Below are 15538 nucleotides of genomic sequence, written 5' to 3'. Positions count from 1 at the left end.
GACTCTCTCTCTCTTTCTGATTCTTGCTCTCTGACTCGCTCTGGCTCTCTCTCTCACTCTGACTCTCTCTCACTCTGACTCTCTCTCCCTGACTCTCTCTCTCTGACTCTTTCTCTCTCTCTCTGACTCTTTGTCTCTCACTGTGACTCTCTCTCTGACTCCAGCATTCAACCCCCTGCCCCTAGGGGTCAGTCTGTTTTCAAAATACATTCTCCTCAAGCTCTCCACTTACTTTCCACTTCATCCTCAATCTCAGGTTCATAAATTCATGTCAGAGGAACAGAATGAGGCAATTCGGCCCATCGACTACTCCGCCATTTAGTCATGGCTGATACTGTATATTGTTCCCTGTCAACCCTATTCTCCTTCTCCTCAAAACCTTTGACCAACTACGTAATCAAAAACTGTCAATCTCCATTTGAAAAATACCATCGTCTTGGAGATACCAATGTCCACAGCCTTCTGTGGCAATGAATTCAACAGATTCACCACCCTCTGGCGAGATAAATCTTCCTCAGCTCATATCTAAAGGTATGTCTCTTTATTCTGAGGCTGTGCCCATTGGCCCTGTACTCTTTCAATACTGGAAACATCCTCTCCACATCCACTCTATCTAGGCCTCTCATTATAGGGCAAGTTTTGATGTGATCTCCCCCTCATCTTTCTAAACGCCGCAGCGAGACTCCTGACGGGTACCCGTAAAAGGGACCACATCACGCCGATTCTGGCCTCTCTCCACTGGCTCCCTGTATGGTACAGAATCAACTTCAAGCTCCTCCTATTCACATATAAAGCCTTAAATGGACATTCCCCCCCTACATCAAAAATCTTCTAACCCACCTCTCTAACTCCAGGTCCCTCAGGTCGGCCGACTTGGGGCTACTCACTATCCCGCGGTCTAGGCTTAAGCTCAGGGGTGACCGCGCTTTTGCGGTTGCAGCTCCTAGACTGTGGAACAGCATCCCTCTCCCCATCAGAACTGCCCTCTCCGTCGACTCCTTTAAGTCCAAGCTCAAAACCTATTTCTACTCCCTAGCGTTTGAGGCCCATTGAGGAGGCGCTGTGAACTGTTTTGTATGTGCTGTTAAGTTTGTGTGCTACTGTATGTTTCATTTTTTCCTTAGATGTACAGCACTTTGGTCAACGTGGGTTGTTTTTAAATGTGCTATACAAATAAAATTGACTTGACTTGACTTGACTCCATCGATACCTGAGCTTGTATCTGGTTCTGGGGCGGTGGACAAATCCTCCCAGGGTTGGGGTGTTGCTTCCTGGGGTTCCTCAGTTGGTACGGAGGCTGGATCTGTAATAAAGTGTGGACAGACAGTGTGTGTAGTGCGGAAATAATCCAGCAGCTCTGTGGGATGGAACGAGACCGAAGTGCGTGGCCAACACCAGTCTCTGGTGACCCCAACGATTATCCATCCCTCTCCTGCATTCCCTCTCCCTCCACTCCTTCATTCCATCCATTACTCAATGCAATCTGTCCATCATTATCCCTCTGATTTCATGGCCCTTCCCCTTGCCTTCTCACCCCTCTCTCCCTCCCCTTGCCCACCAGCCTCTCTCCCCGTTCGCTCCCTTCTCTTTTCCCCCTCTTCCCATCGTACCCGGGGAGGGGAGGTGTGGTGAGGGGATGACTGATTCCAGGGGGGGAACAGCTGAGTCCCGGGGTGGGAGGTTGGGCGGGGGGTGGGTGTTCCCCCAGCGGAGGGGGTAAGGTAGGACTCGATCATGGTTGGAGGTGAGGGAAAGAAGCAACAGATCCCGTCCCCTTGATAACATATGATTAGTGTTTGTCGGCACTGGGCCTGCACTCGCTAGAGTTTAGAAGGATGACAGGGGACCTCATTGAAACTTGCCAAATAGTGAAAGGACTGGATTGAGTGAATGCAGAGGATGATTCCACAAGTGGGAGAATCTGGGACCAGAGGACATAGCCTCCGAACAAAAGCAGATGAGGAAGCATTTCTTTAGCCAGATGGTGGTGAATCTGTGGACTTCATTGCCACAGATCGCTGTGGGGACCATGTCAATGGATATTTTTTAGCTGGAGATTGATAGATTCTTGATTAGTATGGGTGTCAGGGGTTATGAGGAGAAGGCAGGAGAATGGGGTTGATAGGGATAGATAGATTGAATGGTAGAATAGACTTGATGGGCCGAATGGTGTAATTCTGCTCCGAGAACATCTGAGCTTGGTCACAGGGGGGAGTGGGACAAGTGACAGGGTGGGGGCAATGTCCTCTGGGTCTTGCTTCCCCAACCCGAGATAAACGATGTTGTGCATTTACCCTGACGTTTATACCCCATACGAGATCATCCCTCAGCCTCTTGCCCTCCAAGGAATAAATTCCAAGCCAGTCCAACTTCTCCTTATAGCTCAGGCCATTGTTCCTTGCAACATCCTCGTAAATCATCTCCGCAATCTTTCCAGCTTAAGAACATCTTTCCTATAATAGGATAACCAAAACTGATCACACACTCCACATGTGACCTCACCAACATGACATCCCAACTTACCAATGACATCACATGTTACCTCACAATGGTAACACGACATCTCCTAATTTATGTATTTAGTACCTTTACTGATGAAGGCCAATGTACCAAAAGCCACCTTTGCCCCCCTGTCGATCTGTAATGTCACCCTCAGGGAACTGTGCTCATGAACAAGGACCAGGGGCCACAATCTTCGAATAAAGGGGAGGCCATTTAAAACTGAGGTGAGAAGGAACTTTTTCACCCAGTGAATTTGTGGAATAACCTGCCACAGAGGGCAGTGGAGGCCAAATCAGTGGATGGACTTAAGAGAAAGATAGATACTCTAGGTGCTACTGGAATCAAGGGATATGGGGAGAAGGCAGGCACGGGTTACTGATTGTGGATGATCAGCCATGATCACAATTAATGGCGGTGCTGGCTCGAAAGGCCGAATGGCCCCCTCCTGCACCTATTTTCTATGTTTCCAGCTCCTAAATCTCGCTGCTCTACAGCACTTCCCAGGGCCCTGCCATTCACTGATCCAGGGCACAAGCCTGGCCAGATGTTTCAGAGCATTTTGGAAAAAGTTCCCATTTTGGGAACATAAATTATCTCTATAACTCTTCCCTCGACTGTTATATAGGACTGTGGATAGGCTGCATTTGAAGTGTTGTTTGTCATTCTGGTCACCCCATTACAGGAAGGATGTGGTGGCTATGGAGAGGTTCCACCAATACCCCTGGGAGCCGCTCCAGGCATCCTCTACTCACTGGGTCCAAAAAAAAACTTGTCCCCACTTCACCCTTAAACTTTACTCCTTTCATATTAAAACCATGCTCCCTCAGCTTTGACATTTCCACCCAGTGGAGATGTACCAGAATGCGGGTTGGATTAGACGGTATTGGCTGTCATGAAGGTTTGGACAAACCTGGATTGTTTTCTCTGGGTCGTCGAGGCTGAGTGGAGACCAGACAGAAGTAAATAAAATTATGAGAGGCATTGATAGGGTTAGAAATTTTACCCCAGGGTGAAAATGTCAAAGACGAGGGAGAATAGTTTTAATATGAAACCAGCGCCTTATAAAGCCTCAGCATTACATCATTTGTTTTATCTTCTAGTCTGAAAAATAATGCTAACCTTGCATTTGTGTTCCTTACTAGCGAATGAACCTGCAAGTTAATCTTTCGGGAATCCTGAACCAGCATTCCCAACACCCAATTCAGATTTATTGATCCTCTATTTAGAAAATAGTCTAAACATTTATTCCTTCTACCAAAGTGCATGACCGTACACTTTGCTGTGCTGTATTCCATCTGCCACTTCTTTCCCCAATCTGCCAACTTGCCCAAGTCCTTCTGCAAAGTCCCTGCTTCCTCAATACTACCTGCCCCTACACCTATCTTCATATTATCGCCAAACTTGGCCACAATGCATCAATTCCATCACACCGATCTTTAACATACAACATGGAAAGTAGTGGACTCAACACTGGCCCCTGTGGAATACCACACGTCACCGGCAGCCAACCAGAAAATGCATCCTTTATTCACACTCTTTGCCTTCTGACAGACTGCCCACCGTTACTACATGTTTGTACCTTGCCTCTAATACCACAGGCTCTTTTATAGTTGAGCAGCCTCACTTGCAGCACCTTATCAGAGGCCTTCTGAAAATCCAAGTTAACAACATCCTCTGCCTCGCCTTTATCTGTTCTGCTTGTTGCTTCCTCACAGAATTCCAACAGATTTGTCGGGCAAGATCACCCCTGAACAAAACAATGTTGATTTTGGTCTATTTTATGACATGCGGCCGAGTACCCTGAAAGCTTATCCATTATTGTACCGGTGCCAAAGAATGCCTCTCCAGCTTGTTTAAATGACTACCGACCGGTGGCCCTCACCTCGGTTGTCATGAAATGCTTCGAGAGACTAATCAAGAAGCACATCTGTGCCCTCCTTCCTCGCAACATGGACCCACTACAGTTCGCATACCGTCCGAACAGGTCCACGGATGATGCGGTCTCCCAGGTTCTGCACTCTCTCTCATCTGGACAGCCAGAAGGGGGGCTATGTGAGGATGCTGTTCATTGACTTTAGTTCAGCTTTCAATACCATAGTCCCCACCAGACTGGCTGAGAAGCTGCTGGAACTGGGGCTTAGCACCCCTCTGTGTGCCTGGGTCCTGGACTTTCTCACCGCCAGACCCCGAGTGGTCAGGATGGGGGAACACACATCCAGCCCCCTCACCCTGAACACAGGATCCCCCTAGGGTTGCGTCCTTAGCCCCCTACTGTACTCCCTGTACACACATGACTGTGTGGCCCGGTTCAGCTCCAACTCCATCATCAAGTTTGCTGATGACACTGTGGTGGTGGGCCGGATCTCCGACAACGATGAGAAGGCCTACCGGGAGGAGGTGGCTGATCTGGCACTCTTGTGTCAGGACAACAGCCTCCTCTTGAATGTCAAAAAAACTAAGGAGCTGATTGTGGACTTTAGAAGGGCTCAACATCCAAGGACGTACACGCCACTGGATATAAATGGGTCTACTGTGGATAGGGTGAGCAGCTTTAAATACCTGGGAGTTCACATCAAAGAGGATCTGACATGGACAACACACATTGCCGCACTGGTGGGTTAGGCAAAGCAGCGCCTTAGACAGCTGAGGAAATTCAGAGTGTCTCTGAGGATCCTTCAATGCTTCTACTCTGGGGCTGTAGAGAGCATCCTGTCCGGTAACATCACAGTCTGGTTTGGGAACAGCTCTGCCCAGGACAGGAAGGCCCTGCAGAGAGTAGTGCATTCGGCCTGTTCCAGCTGCTATGGTCAGGCAAGCGCCTCCGCTGTCACGCTGTGAAAACGGAGAGGATCAGACGGAGTTTCTTCCCACAGGCCATCAGGACTGTTAACTATTATAACTCCAGGGACTAAATTTTGCCTTCTCTGTATTAACTTTAATTTATATGCTGTAACTGTAATTCTTTTTTTGCACAATGCACAGGTATTGCCACTTTCATTTCACTGCTCATCGTGTATGTGTATGTGACAAATAAACTTGACTTGACTAATAATAATGGACTCTAAAATCTTATAGATCACTGAAGTCCGGCTAAAATTTCCTTTCTATTGCCTCGATCACTTCTTAAACGGTGGTTCCTAAAAGCTTTCCAAACCTCTAGCTTCCCGCCAATCTTTGCCATATTGTATGCCTTCACATTTGCTTTGATGCTGTCATTGAGGAGCGGTGTGTGGAGAAACCATCATCTATCCCTTTTCGCTGCCTTTCCCATCCAAACCTCCAGCAACCACCTCACTCTCATCAGTCCGAGTCACGATGAATTTTGGGAACTGACCAAGGGGAACACCGTTTCCTTCAATGATTCCTGTCACTGAAAGGTGGGCTGGGGTGTCCGGCAGTAGAACTGTGCACGTCCAAAATCCCCCACTCTCCTAGTCCACCTCTATCTACACACCCTCTCTTCAGGCCACTCCTTCCCCCTCTCTGGGACATTCCAATTCTCCTTTCACTCCCCACCCAGGGAACACTGACTGTGGACAGTGAGGGACACTGGTGTTAGTGGGAGATATCCGCGTGTATCTCAGTCCCCAGGGAACACTGACTGTGGACAGTGAGGGACACTGTGGGTCAGTGGGGAATATCTGGGTTTATCTCTGTCCTCAGGGAACACTAACAATTATTCATCTCAGCCAAGTTATTTTACTCATAATGACTAACTGAGGCCTAAGCACTGACCCTCTTGTCCCCGAGTCATCACAGCGCCTTACAAATGTCTTCTGTAATCCAACTACACACCATCTCACAACATTGTTGCAACACAGCTTGGTTTGGGAGCAGCTCTGCCCAAGACAGCAAGAAATTGCAGAGTTGTGGATGTTGCCAAGTCTGTTACGCAGACCTGATTCCCCACCATTGGCTCCATCTGCACTTCACACTGCCTCGGGAAAACAGCCAACATAATCAAGGACCTTTCCCACCCCGGTTATTGCTGCCTTACAGCGCCAGAGCCCTGGCTTCCATCCTGACTGCAGGTGCTGTCTGCACGGAGTTGGTAAGTTCTCCCTGTGAGCCAGTATGCTTTCCCCAGCCGCTCCGGTTTCCTCCCACTTTCCAAATACTTATAGGTTTGTTGGTTAATTTGGCTTCTGCAAAAATTGTAAATTGTCCCTAGTGTGTTGGTTACTGGTCACCGTGGACTCGGAGAGCCAACGGGCTTGTTTCCACACTGTATATCTATATTAAACCCCATGTGGAGACATAATGAACTGCAGATGCTGGTTCACAAAAAAAGACATAGTGTTGGAGTAACTTAGCGGGTGAGGCAGTATTTCTGGAGTGGTTCCCTCAATCAACCTCAATCCAAGGGGAATTGTTGTCCACTGCAGAATAAACTACTGTCCTCTCCAAAAGCTGGCTGCAAGGACAGGCGATAACGTATGAGGGGGCTTGGTACCTGAGGACGTGTCTCCCACTGGAACGGAAGACGGTTCCTGGGTAGATTCTCCAGTTGATGATCCCTGGGTCTGTTCCCCTGTGGAGATCGTGGGATCTGGAATGAAGGAACCGAGAGACGGTAGTGCGGCAACACCGCAACATGGCATCAAACTTAGAGATGTGTACAGCAATTCAAGGAGTGCCCATGTGGAGATATCAGCATCATCTAATATCCCATCACCCACTCTCCATCAAAAACGTTCTTCACTCCACGTGCCCCCTCCCACTCCCCTTTAGAGTCAGGGTGAATTTCAGGGATTGACCATAGAGCACAGAAACAGGTCCATCGGCCCACCTCGTTCATGCCGACTTATCTGTTAGTCCCATTTGTCCACATGTTGCCCATATTCCGGTAAAATGTTATTATCCATGCACATGACCAAGTGACTGTTAAATTTTGTTATTGTATCTGCCTCGACTATCTTCTCCGGCAGTTTGTTCCATACATCCACCACACTAAATGAAATGTTTGCCCATCATGCTCCTATTAAATCTTTCCCCTCTTATCTTAAATTTAAGTCCTGTGGTTCTTGCTTCCCCAACCCTGGATAAAAGGTGCTGTGCATTCACCCTATCAATTCCCGTCATAACCTAAAGCCTTCTTTACCACCCTATCTACTCGTGACTCCACTTTCAGGGAACTCTCTCATTCACTCTGTCGGTCCTGTCCAGTTTGACTTCCCAAAATGCAACCATGTAACGATCAAGGGGAAGAACCTTCCCTTTTATGAGCCAGGAAATGAGCATCTCCTGGTGTTTCAGTGAGAGAACATTTTGGCAACAAAGATTACAGCTCCATAGTTTTAAGAGAGTTATGAATTGGTCTGTCTGGACCTTGGGGGAAGTATTAAATTGGGGCAGGGTTCATTACAGCATTATTAGGCAGGAACTTGGGAGACTGAAATGGGGGCTGCTGTTGTTATGCAAGTCCAAATCTGACTTAGTAGTTTCACTGGGAAATGTCCATGTTCTCCGGAGATGCTGCTTGACCTGCTGAGTTAGACCTGCCAGCACTTTGTGTCTTTTGTAACTGTGTGGAGATGATAAAATTGGTGAAGGTGCGGATGGTGAGGAAGGTTGTCAACGTATTCAGCGGGATGTAGATTTGCGGGATGTAGATGTAGAAATGGGCAGAGAAACTGCAGATGGAATTTAATCCAAGTAAGTGTGAGGTGTTGCACTTTGGAAGCCCATATTTCTGGAAAAATTATGGAGTTAATAGCGAGACCCTTGAGACCATTGATGTGCAGAGGGGGTTTGGGGTCCAAGTCCATAACAACCTGAAAGTGGCAATGATCAAAAGGCATATGGTATGCTTGCCTTCATCGGTCAGGGCATTGAGTATCAGAGACAGTGGCTATCAAGGAGTCTTTTGTTTAGGCAAGTAGACATGCAATGAATAGAGGGATATGGATTACGTGCAGGCAGGGGAGATATGTTTAATGGCACGGATATTGTGGGACAATGGGCCTGTTCCTGTGCTTCATGCTCCCCACCACTAATACCTGAGCTTGCAGACCCTGCTGGATCACTGGTCAATCCTTGACTTGAGTCTCCACTCGTTGTTCCCTGGGGTTCCTGAGTTGTGTCTGACGGTGGATCTGGAAGAAGAGAATGGAGGCGGGAGAGGGAGGGTGAGAGATTAAAACAGAATGATCAGCTCATCAGGTGGGAAGTCGGCTGCAGACAAAGAGTCCGTGCAAACACCAAAAAATACCAACTCTCACAGGTCACGCGTCTTGCTTTCAACATTGCATCCTCCTCGAACAAGATCTATGCCTCGCTTCCGTGTGAAGCCAGGCTTTTGCAGAGTGCTCTCACACTCTCTCCCAGACTCTCTCTCTCCCCGACTCACCCTCTCTCTCTCCCCCACTCTCTCTCTCTCTGTTCCTCACTCTCTCTCTCTCTCACTCTCTCTCCCTCACTCTCCCTCACTCTCTCACACTCTCTCTCTCTCCCTCACTCTCTCTCACTCTCTCTCTCTCTCTCCCTCCCTCACCCTCTCTCTCTCTCTCTCTCTCTCTCCCTCACTCTCTCTCTCCCTCATTCTCTCTCTCCCTCACTCTCTCTCTCCCTGACTCTCTCTCCCCCTGACTCTCTCTCCCCCTGACTCTCTCCCTGACTCACTCTCTCCCTGATTCGGCCCATCGACTACTCCGCCATTTATTCATGGCTGATACTGTATATCGTTCCCTGTCAACCCTATTCTCTTTCTCCTCGAAACCTTTGTCCATCTTCGTAATCAAAAACTGTTAATCTCCACTTTAAAAATACCATCGTCTTGGAGATACCAATGTCCACAGCCTTCTGTGGCAATGAATTCAACAGATTCACCACCATCTGGCTAGATAAATCTTCCTCAGCTCGTATCTAAAGGTATGTCTCTTTATTCTGAGGCTGTGCCCATTGGCCCTATATTCTTATTCACAAAATGCTGGAGTAACTCAGCAGGTCAGGCAGCATCTCGGGAGAGAAGGAATGGGTGACTTTTCGGGTCGAGACCCTTCTTCAGACCCTATATTCTTTCAATACTGGAAACATCCTCTCCACATCCACTCTATCTAGGCCTCTCATTATAGGGTATACTTTGATGTGATCTCCCCCTCATCTTTCTAAACTCCAACGAGTACAGGCCCGATCTCCAATCACACATTCCCTCCTTACCGCCTGTTTATTTGTTCTACACTTGCTCGTTTCACACATTTCTACTTGCCCTTTCTTAGGAGGGGACAGCTTGGACCTGAGTGAGTGGGAAACGAGGGAACTGTCTTCTCCATAAAGGATGGAGGCAATGAGTGAGTCGGTGAGCTGGGTCAGAGGACATCTTGCACTTGAGGTGGGTCAGTGACAGGGTGGGGGCAATGGGTGAGTGACAGGGTGGGGGCAATGGGTGAGGTAAGTCAGTGACAGGGTGGGGGCTATGGGTGAGTGGGCCAGTGACAGGGTGGGGGCAATGGGTGGGTGGGTGAGCTGGGACAGGGGCCATCCTACACTTGTGTTGGGGTCAGTGACGGGGTGGGGGTCAGGCCCCCGTGGTTTGGCTCAGACAGTCGGTGTAGGACTGTGAACCAAGATGATCACCAGTGTTTGGAAAATTGCTGACTCAGCACTTGCCGGATTTTCCCAACAACCTCTCAGATGCATTACTGGGAACTGCGACGTACCTGTACAATACACCTTGTTACAGTAGAGTGTGAGTTCCAGTTGATAGACAAAGAAACCGCCGCAGTGTTTTACCTTGATCTCATGCTGTGTCTCACAGTGCTTTCCATGCCAGTTGAACCAGACTGTCCTGGTCACCTCCCCGTCTCCCACACTGGGATGGGGACCTGGAATGAAGTTTATAAACATTGTAAAATGTACCCGGTCCCACAGTGCTGCATGGGATGTGAATCTGGAACCGGTGTAACAGAGTGATCACAACCCACCGTCCGGTCTGACCTGCCTCAGTCAGTGGTGAGCTGCTGCCCTCACCCTCACCACCCACACTCCCCACGGCAGCACTGAGAACAGCTCCAGGTGGTGACACCCTGGGGTGCCGGGTCTGGGGTTATGGGGACAAGGCAGGAGAATGGGGTTGGGAAGGAGATATAGATCAGCCACGATTAAAAGGCGGAGTAGACTTGATGGGCCAAATGGACTGATACTGCTCCTATCACTGATGAACTTATGATGGGAAACACAATGATGGGTGCCGATGTGTCAGGGGCGGAGCTTCACCCGTCAGTGCCCATCAAGGGGCGGGGCTTCATCTGTCAGCACCCATCAGGGGCGGGGCTTCATCTGTCAGTGCCCATCAGGGGCAGGGCTTCACCTGTCAGCACCCATCAGTGGCAGGGCTTCACCTGTCAGTGCCCATCGGGGCGGGGCTACACCAGTCAGTGCTCATCATGGGCGGGGCTTCATCTGTCAGTGCTCATCATGGGCGGGCCTTCACCTGTCAGCACCCATCAGGGGCAGGGCTTCGCCTGTCAGTGCCCATCAGGGGCACTCTCCCCTCTTCTGACCCTCCCCGGCCATCCCCGAGCCCCAGAGTTGCAAACTCTGACCCTACCATTTAACCAGCCCGGGCTGGTCCCCGAGCAGTGATGGGTGGGAGCAACAGTCTCGGAAATCTTCCATCCGCCGGAACTGAAATAACAATCAGATAGTCAGCCCCTGAACTGAGGGAGTTTGTTCACCCAGAGAGAGACTGGCATTGGGCCGACTCTCAATATTCACTCACCGCAGGGATTCATTCATTTATTGCCCCCTCAACAGAGTCATGCAGCTTGTACAGTGCAGTAATGGCCCTTCAGTCCACAACGTCCAGGCTCACTCTTTTGTCAAATCCTATTTGCATGTATTTGGACCAAAGTGTGTGGTTCCCTATTTGACCATTTAAATGATCCTTACACATAATATTTGCACTGATTTGCATCTCATCCTTTGGGTGTGTTTTCTGGGTAATAAACCACTCCCTGTCCCATTACTGTCACTGATGATGATCCCAGTCTCTGTGTATCCACACTGTCCATTATTGTCACTGATGATCCCAGTCTCCCTGTATCCACACTGTCCCATTACTGTCACTGATGATGATCCCAGTCTCCCTGTATCCACACTGTCCATTATTGTCACTGATGATCCCAGTCTCTGTGTATCCACACTGTCAATTACTGTCACTGATGATCCCAGTCTCCCTGTATCCACACTGTCCATTACTGTCACTGGTGACCCCAGGGTTTCTATATCTTCTCATTGGCACATTACTGTCACTGATCGCCCTGCTCTCTATCCACTTTACCTCACTGGCCTGCATTTCCGATACTTTCTCAACATCATTGACTAATAGAATTATCTCTTTGTTTTACCTCTTAAATCTGTACCACCCCACTCTGTGGTTTTCATCATTCTTCCAGTCCCCACTGGTGCACTCAGTGCTGGTACAACCCGTGCTCCTCCAGGGCTGATCCAGGACGGTGTGGTTTACACACGGATCACCGAGTGTGGAGTCTGCGGCTGGGGGCACGATGATGGTTAGAGTTAATGTCCAGTTCATTCAAAGTCACACAGACTCTTGTACCCCCACCCACATCCACCAACCTCCGCTGTACTCTATGAAATATAACATCATCACCCAAATAAAGATCTCTGACAGTGTATTCCAGGTGGTCACTACTCTCTGGAGATGGCATCTGCCTTCTAACTCTCTTCCCCCCTCACCGTAAATATATACCCTCCAGTTTTGTCTGACTCTGAGGGGAAAGTTTCCTGCACTCTATATTCCTCATTAGTTTATAATATCCCATCTAAATTGCCTGAGCCACAGGGAAAATAGGCTTTGCCCCTCCATGGCGGATTTGGAGAGAGTACAGAAGGGTTTTTACCAGAATGTTCCCTGTATTTGAGAGTATTTAGCTGTAGGGGAGGTTGGACAGATTAGTTTTTCTCGAGCATCGGACCACAGCTGACAGGTGGCCTCATAGAGTCACAGAGTGATACAGCCTGGAAACAGGCCCTTCAGCCCAACTTGCCCACACCGGCCAACATGTCCCAGCTACACTAGTCCCACCTGCCTGTGCTTGGTCCATATCCCTCCAAACCTGTCCTATCCATGTACCTGTCTAACTGTTTCTTAAACGTTGGGATAGTCCCAGCCACAACTAAATCCTCTGGCAGCTTGTTCCATATCCCCACCACCCGTTGTGTGAAAAAGTTACCCCTCAAATTCCTATTAAATCTTTTCCCCTGTACCTTGAACCTATGCCCTCTGGTCCTCAATTCCCCTACTCTGGGCAAGAGACTCTGTGCATCTACTCTATCTATTAATGGAGTTAATAGCGAGACCCTTGAGACCATTGATGTGCAGAGGGGGTTTGGGGTCCAAGTCCATAACAACCTGAAAGTGGCAATGATCAAAAGGCATATGGTATGCTTGCCTTCATCGGTCAGGGCATTGAGTATCAGAGACAGTGGCTATCAAGGAGTCTTTTGTTTAGGCAAGTAGACATGCAATGAATAGAGGGATATGGATTACGTGCAGGCAGGGGAGATATGTTTAATAGACAATAGACAATAGACAATAGGTGCAGGAGTAGGCCATTCAGCCCTTCGAGCCAGCACCGCCATTCAATGCGATCATGGCTGATCACTCTCAATCAGTACCCCGTTCCTGCCTTCTCCCCATACCCCCTCACTCCGCTATCCTTAAGAGCTCTATCCAGCTCTCTCTTGAAAGCATCCAACGAACTGGCCTCCACTGCCTTCTGAGGCAGAGAATTCCACACCTTCACCACCCTCTGAATGGCACGGATATTGTGGGACAATGGGCCTGTTCCTGTGCTTCATGCTCCCCACCACTAATACCTGAGCTTGCAGACCCTGCTGGGTCACTGGTCAATCCTTGACTTGAGTCTCCACTCGTTGTTCCCTGGGGTTCCTGAGTTGTGTCTGACGGTGGATCTGGAAGAAGAGAATGGAGGCGGGAGAGGGAGGGTGAGAGATTAAAACAGAATGATCAGCTCATCAGGTGGGAAGTCGGCTGCAGACAAAGAGTCCGTGCAAACACCAAAAAATACCAACTCTCACAGGTCACGCGTCTTGCTTTCAACATTGCATCCTCCTCGAACAAGATCTATGCCTTGCTTCCGTGTGAAGCCAGGCTTTTGCAGAGTGCTCTCACTCTCTCCCAGACTCTCTCTCCCCGACTCACCCTCTCTCTCTCCCCCACTCCCTCTCTCTCTGTTCCTCACACTCTCTCTCTCACTCTCTCTCCCTCACACTCTCTCTCACTCTCTCTCTCTCTCTCCCTCACTCTCTCTCACTCTCTCTCACTCTCTCTCACTCTCTCTCTCTCTCCCTCCCTCACCCTCTCTCTCTCTCTCTCCCTCACTCACTAATGTAGATAAGTGTGAGGAATGTAGATAAGTGTGAGGTTATTCACTTTGGAAGTAAGAATAGAAAGGCAGATTATTATCTGAATGGTGTCAAGTTAGGAGGAGGGGGAGTTCAACGAGATCTGGGTGTCCTAGTGCATCAGTCAATGAAAGGAAGCATGCAGGTACAGCAGGCAGTGAAGAAAGCCAATGGAATGTTGGCCTTCGTAACAAGAGGAGTTGAGTATAGGAGCAAAGAGGTCCTTCTACAGTTGTACCGGGCCCTGGTGAGACCACACCTGGAGTACTGTGTGCAGTTTTGGTCTCCAAATTTGAGGAAGGATATTCTTGCTATGGAGGGCGTGCAGCGTAGGTTCAGTAGGTTAATTCCCGGAATGGCGGGACTGTCGTATGTTGAAAGGCTGGAGCGATTGGGCTTGTATACACTGGAATTTAGAAGGATGAGGGGGGATCTTATTGAAACATATAAGATAATTAGGGGATTGGACACATTAGAGGCAGATAACATGTTCCCAATGTTGGGGGAGTCCAGAACAAGGGGCCACAGTTTAAGAATAAGGGGTAGGCCATTTAGAACGGAGATGAGGAAGAACTTTTTCAGTCAGAGGGTGGTGAAGGTGTGGAATTCTCTGCCTCAGAAGGCAGTGGAGGCCAGTTCGTTGGATGCTTTCAAGAGAGAGCTGGATAGAGCTCTTAAGGATAGCGGAGTGAGGGGGTATGGGGAGAAGGCAGGAACGGGGTACTGATTGAGAGTGATCAGCCATGATCGCATTGAATGGCGGTGCTGGCTCGAAGGGCTGAATGGCCTACTCCTGCACCTATTGTCTATTGTCTATTGTCTATTGTCTCACTCTCTCTCTCCCTCATTCTCTCTCTCCCTCACTCTCTCTCTCCCTGACTCTCTCTCCCCCTGACTCTCTCCCTGACTCACTCTCTCCCTGATTCGGCCCATCGACTACTCCGCCATTTAGTCATGGCTGATACTGTATATCGTTCCCTGTCAACCCTATTCTCTTTCTCCTCGAAACCTTTGTCCATCTTCGTAATCAAAAACTGTTAATCTCCACTTTAAATATACCATCGTCTTGGAGATACCAATGTCCACAGCCTTCTGTGGCAATGAATTCAACAGATTCACCACCATCTGGCTAGATAAATCTTCCTCAGCTCGTATCTAAAGGTATGTCTCTTTATTCTGAGGCTGTGCCCATTGGCCCTATATTCTTATTCACAAAATGCTGGAGTAACTCAGCAGGTCAGGCAGCATCTCGGGAGAGAAGGAATGGGTGACGTTTCGGGTCGAGACCCTTCTTCAGACCCTATATTCTTTCAATACTGGAAACATCCTCTCCACATCCACTCTATCTAGGCCTCTCATTATAGGGTATACTTTGATGTGATCTCCCCCTCATCTTTCTAAACTCCAACGAGTACAGGCCCGATCTCCAATCACACATTCTCTCCTTACCGCCTGTTTATTTGTTCTACACTTGCTCGTTTCACACATTTCTACTTGCCCTTTCTTAGGAGGGGACAGCTTGGACCTGAGTGCGTGGGAAACGAGGGAACTGTCTTGTCCATAAAGGATGGAGGCAATGAGTGAGTCGGTGAGCTGGGTCAGAGGACATCTTGCACTTGAGGTGGGTCAGTGACAGGGTGGGGGC

General features: G+C 48.9%; 1 long non-coding RNA gene across 1 annotated transcript; it reads right to left on the bottom strand.

Annotated features, from left to right (window-relative positions):
• Window positions 1–8507: 8507 nt before the first annotated feature.
• On the bottom strand, window positions 8508–13443 carry LOC144590111 (uncharacterized). The gene is made up of 4 exons (XR_013546175.1): window positions 13345–13443; window positions 11850–11997; window positions 10234–10325; window positions 8508–8597 (listed from the first exon to the last, which is right to left on the bottom strand). It is a non-coding gene; the product is annotated as an uncharacterized LOC144590111 (long non-coding RNA).
• Between the last annotated feature and the right edge of the window lie 2095 nt (window positions 13444–15538).

The sequence above is a fragment of the Rhinoraja longicauda genome, unplaced genomic scaffold (genome assembly GCF_053455715.1).
Source record: "Rhinoraja longicauda isolate Sanriku21f unplaced genomic scaffold, sRhiLon1.1 Scf000137, whole genome shotgun sequence".
Lineage (NCBI taxonomy): Eukaryota > Metazoa > Chordata > Chondrichthyes > Rajiformes > Arhynchobatidae > Rhinoraja > Rhinoraja longicauda.
Note: the sequence above shows the minus strand (reverse complement) of the source record. Positions and strands in the feature narration are given on the sequence as shown.